Genomic DNA, 7048 nt, shown 5'->3' on the forward strand with positions numbered 1-7048 from the left:
CCCCGAGGTTGGCCACAGCCAGACCCAGTGCTGTGGCCCCTCCGCAGCCAGAGCAGCCTCTTCTGGGGCAGGTAGGTCCCCAGGGTGAGGGGTGGTGGTTGCCGCCTGCACCCTCCACGACCTTGTGCCTCGTATGCCACCAGCCCATCGGTAACTTGGGCCTTCCTTCCTTTTTTCCAGGGCTGAAGTCCTCGCTGCGTTGCTGACGCCGAGGAGGAGAGGACCGGGCCGAGCCGCCACCTGCCAGGAGAGCCAGGGCACTTGGCCCTCGATGCCAGTGCCTGGATCGTGTCCTCCAAGCCGGCAGCAAGGTAAGTGTAGAGGTGAACCCAGGGAAGGGAGTGGAGGCACCCAGAAACCCGCCTGTGGAGAGTGTGGGGTGATGGGCCGCACAGTGATCCTACCCATCCTCTTTCTTTTCCCCCCACCAGAGGAACTGGAGGACAGGAGTTCGCTGCCCTGGCGGAGAAGTGGACAAGCGGCGGAAAGGAGAGTGTCTCCATGGAAGAGACCCTCCAGGAACCATTCCGCCGGTGCCCGCCCCACCGCCCTCCTCCCCTCGTGAAGCCAGCTCATCAATGCACCTCTCAATCCCCCCCCTGTCACCACCCCCTTCAACCTCCCCTTCCTTTTGTACAATTGATATAGAAAAAAAAGTTTTTATTGTGTTATTGTAAATAAAAAAGTATTTTTAAAAAAAAAAAACTTTGTGTGGTTCATTATGCGCAACTGCGGCCGTTGTGGCTGTGAGTGTGAATGGGACGCTTAGGCGCAACTGTGCAGTCTAAAGCCTCGGCATGAAGTGCTGTGACGGAGCAATGTCCAAAACTCTGTCCTTTCCAGGCGTTTGGACTTCATCTCCCCGAACCCAGACACCGGGCACGGTGGCTGGGGATCTGGGCGCTGAAGTCCCAAATGCCTGGGAGGACAGGAGTGTGGAGATTGCCGGTTTGGGACCAGTGCGCAAGGCATGGTGGGAGGAGAGAACAGGAAGGGTAGAATAGAGTAGTAGGGCTGGGAGGGAAACACATGCCTGGGAGGCGAAAGGATGTCTTTATGGGACATTCATGGGACCTAGTGCCTTGTCAGTGCTCCTGCCCGTGATCCCAGGCCCAGGCCCCCTGTAGTTGCCCTTTGCCTTGGGGGCCGGCGGCAAGTTTAGAGGGCCTCAAAAGGTCTTGGGCACCTTCAAGCTCCGGCGGTCTCTTTTTCTTTTTTTCTTTTGGCCACATGAGAGGTTGGCAGCTTCGCAGCTGCAGCGTAAGCAGCGGCGGCAGAAAGCATGATGGCGCAAATTAAAGTGCCCAGACCCTTTAAAACATGGTGGTCCCTGCAGCTTGTGATCAAGTGTGTTGGCCTTCCTTGTCCGTTTGCACTTTGCCGAGTCGTCAGCAGCATTCATAGATGCCTCCTCTCCCTTTGGTCCCCCGCGCTCCTGCTGAATCTGCAATGAACAGCCACAGCTGTCCCCCTGCCATTTTTGGTTTTTTCTCCCTCACCTCCCTTGTACATATGTCAATATTTACATTTTTTTCGCATTTTTTTATTGTTAGGTGAACTGGCACAGGACTGTGTCAGGGGTGCACTTTAAAGTCCAAACTTTCCAAGCATCGCATGCGTCCATGTGTTCTAGGGTTAGGGTTAGGGTAGGGTTCGGGTTACGAGGCTTTAAAATTGCGCCGCAGCTGTGCCTCAAGCTTCTACCGCTGCCATGGCACAGAACGGCCGTTGCACTTAAAGCCTCTGACTGCAAACTGCGCATGTCCAGGGGACCCCAACTACTATTGCGACGGAGTTTTAATGGGGCAACTAAAGTCGGCGTCGTAGCCAATTCTGGCTGATACCGGTGCGCAGCTCTCATGGCTTTTCCCCTTCTCGATATGTGTCAGCATTCAGGTGGACTGCCTCCAGTTTCTGCGTTACTCCGTTTCTGCGGGACCAAATAGCTATAATGTACGCCGTCTCTCAGTATGGAGACAGACGTCCCCCTGCCTTTTTCGGGGTGCTGGTGGATGGCTGATCCATCCTGCCTGGTGGACGAAAAAGGGGAGCCGCCACACAGCTTTGTGCCAGGAGCAGCCGAACTGTGCCCGTTCCCCAGGTGGAGAATGGCCTCAGGAATGTGTGTAGGATGGTTCACTTTAACTCCCAAACTTCCCTTTTCACTTTCTACAACCCAAACCTCCGCCGGCAAAAGTTACAACTTCCCACGGTTCTAGCAACGCATGCACACACCTGGCTCTAGGGTTGGGTTACGAGGCTTTATTAAAATGCGCCGCAGCTGTTTGCCTCAGCCCTCACAGCTGCATGGCAGCGGACATGCAATTAAAGCTTGACTGCAAAAACCATTCATGTCCCGGGAAACCTGACCCAATTATGCGACGCAGCTGACACGGAGCTTTTAAACGCAATTTGCGGCGTAGCAATTCTGACGTATTGGTGCAGCAGCTTACAGACAGAGATGCGCAGGTACGCCGCAAATCAAAAAGAAGCGGAAAAAAAGCAGCACCTTTTTAATGCCGCTTCTTCCCGCTTGGGGCGTGCGGGGGCAGGTAAAGCCCGTCTGAAGGCTCTACCTTCATGACGTCATGAGTACATCCCTTTTTGCCCATCTGTAACCCGCCAGAGAGAGTGAAAGAGAGAGGACCTTTGATGTCGTTGTTGTGCATGTCTTTAAAAAATTAAAGGGCAAGCTCTGGGCAACTGTTTTTTCAAGGCTGATGGCTGGACAACAAATAAATTGCTGTTTCCTAGCAAGGCCTTTTACAGATTATTGTATGTTGTGGCTTGCCACTTCCTCAAGCGGTAGAAGTTCCAGAGGCAGTCTTTGGCAGTGTCATTTCCTTAAGTGAACAAAATACAGGAGTCTCCTGGCGCTTTTGGAATGTCTGTTTATTTGTTGTTGTTAACTGCCTTCAGGTGGATCCTGATTTATGGCTACACTGTGGATGAGATATCTACAACAGCTCCTGTCCTCCACTTCTCTGCTTAGGTCCTGTAAATTCATACCCATGATCGCCTTAATTGAGGTTATCCATTTAGCACAGTGATTCTCAACCTTCCTAATGCTGTGATGCTTTAATACAGTTCCTCATGTTGTGGTGACCCCCCAGTCATAAAATCGGTTCCTAAAACTATCAGAAATATGTGTTTTCCAATGGTCTTAAGCACCCCTGATGAAAGGATCATTTGACCCCCAAAGGGGTCGGGTCATGACCCACAGGTTGAGAACCGCTGATCTAGCATGTGGTCTCCCTCTCTTTCTACTCCTCTCCATCTTTCCTAGCATCACTGTCTTTTCTAATGGCATGATGTGGCCAAAATACAACAGCCTCAGTTTGATCATCTTCCTTTCCAGGGAGATTGTAGTCTTGATCTGTTCAAGGGCCCATTTGTTTGTCCTTTTGGCTGATTATTTTTAAACATATAAACTGAGTATGGCAGATGAATAGTGCTGTTTTTAAAATTATCTTGAAAACTGAGCTTTTTGCAAGACCACTTATGCAGCCCAGTATATTTAGCTTGGATAAGAGAAAATTGAAATGACAGCCATCTTTTAATAGCTGAAGATATGTCACATATAAGATGGAGAAAACTTAGTTTCTGCTGCTCTAGAAACTAGAACATGAACCACTCCTGATAGATTAACTGTTTGCAAACTGCTTTTGCACTTTGCATTCTGTTTGTAGCAATGGAAATAAGCTAAGGGGGAAGGGGAAGGAGATGAGAGAAACTGGAACATTTTAAAAGTAGCTGAAAAAGTGGAATGACAGAGTGTCAGTGACCAAGCTGTGAGATGACAGAAATTGGGACTGTCCCTGACTAACTGGAACAGTTGGAAAGTATGAAAAATGAATTCTGCTTCCGGAAGATGTCACAGCCCTGTTCGAACATTGCCTCACCAGAAGCTACTTCCAGTAGGACAATAGATTCTAGAAGCAGAGAGATGGGGTAGCAATGGGAAGCTCTCTGAGCCTTGTGATAGCAAACTTTTACATGGAACACTTTGAAAAGCAAGCCCTGGAAACAGCACCCAAAAGTGCACAACATGGTTCCGATATGTGGATGGCACTTTCACCATTTGGAGCCATGGAGAAGAAGATCTGGCTGAGTTTCTGAACCATCTGACTACATCCACGTGAATATCTAATTCATGATGGAAAAAGAAAAGGAAGGAACATTGCCATTCTTGGATGTCCTGGTCATCCACAAACTAACGTTTGGGCCACACACTATACAGAAAACCTACACACATAGACAGATACCTACACAAGAACTTCAACCATCACCCAGGACAAAAAAGAAGCACAATAAAAACACTGGTAAACCAGACAAAAAGGATCTGCGAACCCCACTTACTGGAAGATGAATTGAAGCACCTAGACTGGGCTCTACAGGCTAATGGTTATTCCAGCTCAAACATCAGGAAGGCTGCCAGACCCAGAAAAACCCACAGGAGTGAAGACAAACAATCACCCAAAGGGGAGGGTTTTTTTTTTTTTTTACCATACATCAGAAGAGCTGCAGACAGAATAGGGAAACTGGTGAGGAAACACAACCTCCAGACGATCTACAAACCAGCCAAGAAAATCCAGCAAATGCTGTGCTCAGCGAAGGACAGGAGAGATGCTCTCACAGCCACAGGAGCTTACTGCATACCATGCAGCTGTGGACAAGTCTACATAGGGAGCACCAAATACATTGTTCAAACACAAATCGAGGAACATGAGAGACACTGCAGACTGGGTCATCCAGAAAAATCAGCGGAAGCAGAACACGTTATAAACCATTAGGGGTATAAAGTGCAATTTGAAAACACTGAAATTCTGGACCTTGCCAACAACTATCAGGTCAGAATGCACAGGGAAGCCATTGAAATCCACAAACACCTGGGCAACTTCAACAGGAAAGAAGAAACCCTTAAAGTGAACAAAGTTTGGTTACCAGTCCTGAAAAACACTAAAATCTGGACCCATCAAGTGCAAATGGAAACCACCCAGGGTGAGGGGTTTTTCCCAGCAGACAATGGATCATTAATGAAAGAGACACTCCGAGAACTTGCAATCCAACAAGAGATCAACACACAGCTTAACCTGTAAATCACTTTTTTTCAACGGAGTCACACACCATATATATACCCCACTCACTCCAAAGCCCGCATTCCCTGAAGATGCCAGCCACAGATCCAGGCAAAATGTCAGGAATAAACTCTTCCAGAACATGGTCACATAGCCCCAAAATCCTGCAAAAAACTATGGATTCCAGTTGTGAAATCTTTTGACTTCATATCCAGTTCTGCATGCTCTGCCACCTTTTGTCCTTTTCCTGTACTCTGTTGGAATGGAAAGCCCTGCCCTTAGTTCTTGTGTGTGCATTTGTGTGCATTTTCTTTCAAGATGCCTGTCAATGTATGGAGTCATTTCATAGGGTTTTATTAGGCAAACATTACTCTGAACTACAGCCTACATCTAGCATTCATTGGTGGTCTCCCATCCATGTACTAACTAAGGCTGACCCTGCTTAGTCTTGTTTTAATGAGAAATCTCAGTTGCCCAGTTCAGGAGGGAAAAATCTGGGGTGGAGAAGCAGCATAATCTAGTTTCTGCACTGTTAAACTTGAAAGCAATTAGTCCCTGTTCCATCTGGCAGCAGTGACCAGAATTGCTAGTTAACTCATTGACCAGCAGGCTTAACTGTGTTGGCAGTGTGGCCAATGAAATTCTTACCCAAGAGGAAGAAATAAATCCTAGGGCCAGTCTGGCCTGCTTTCAAACCACAAGTGGAAGGAAAGGGATACTTGAGTGAAGCTGCTTTCTCCAAAAGCATCTTGTTAAAAAGCTGAATTGTGAAGATATTTCAGGAGAGACCTAGGGCATGGGGGAGATGGTAAACTGGGGCCATGGCAAAGCACAAACTGGGAAATATCAATGCTATCTCCATTCCTGTTTCCAGAAGCAGGTCAAATCCAGAGGGATGAATGAGTGCACCCTAAATTATGGTGAAGTGAATTGTTGCCTTCTGACCCAATTCTAGAATTGTACAATGCATTTTTTCTCTCATTTTGTGCTATGAGGCTGCAAGTAGGAAGTTCCACCTCTGCTGAAGACAACAAACAAATAAATCTGGTTATTAGATGATGGCAAGGATTGAATTAGGCAGGGAAGATGACAGAGTGGAACTTTGTAGCATTTTGAGGGCCAGCAGTTGGAGGTATGATGGCACAGGCAACAACATAGGGAAGATGGCTATTTTGTACCCCCAGGCTTCAACCAGAATTGAAGTCATGCAATGGCTGGGACTGCATTTGCACTACAGAAGTAATACAGTTTGACACTGCTTTAAGTACCATGGCTCAATGCCATGAAAATCCTGGGATTTATAGGTTGTTGTGGCACCAGAGCTCTCTGACACAGAAGACTAAACATCTCATAGAACTACAAATCCCAAAATTCTGTAGCATAGCTGATGGGAAAAGAGCAAGGCTGGGACTAATCAGATCTCCTATGGATTGGGGATCTACAACCTAGGAGCAGCCTTTAGAAGCTGCCATCTTATCTTCCTTGGCAGGATATTCCAAATTCAGAATGCCACGCAGCCACACAGAAGGCCTTCTCTTTCATAGATGAGTGAACTGTAAGTCTCCCAGAGATGGTAGATGGAGAATGGACTCTTCTGAAAGCTTCATTGAATAGGTGGAATGGAATGGATGGAGGCATTCCTTCAGAAACTTGGGGTTCAAAGCCATTCAGGGCTTTAATTGCCAGTTTCTTGACCTATCAATATAAGTAAATACAGAACCAATGTAATGTATTTTGAGTTTGTATAACATGGCTCCTGCTAAGTTAGTGTTTTCCAAACATGGGTCCTCTTATGTTGTTGGAGGTGTTCATCTCCAAGAAACCCTACATGGGCAGTGGTCAAGGAATGTAGGTCTAACAAGATACGGGGACTCAAGCTTAGGACCTAGAGACCTAGGTAAGATGATAATAATAATAATAATAATAATAATAATAATAATAATAATAATAATAATAATAATAATAATAAT

Source organism: Sceloporus undulatus, chromosome 4 (assembly GCF_019175285.1).
Source record: "Sceloporus undulatus isolate JIND9_A2432 ecotype Alabama chromosome 4, SceUnd_v1.1, whole genome shotgun sequence".
Classification (NCBI taxonomy): domain Eukaryota; kingdom Metazoa; phylum Chordata; class Lepidosauria; order Squamata; family Phrynosomatidae; genus Sceloporus; species Sceloporus undulatus.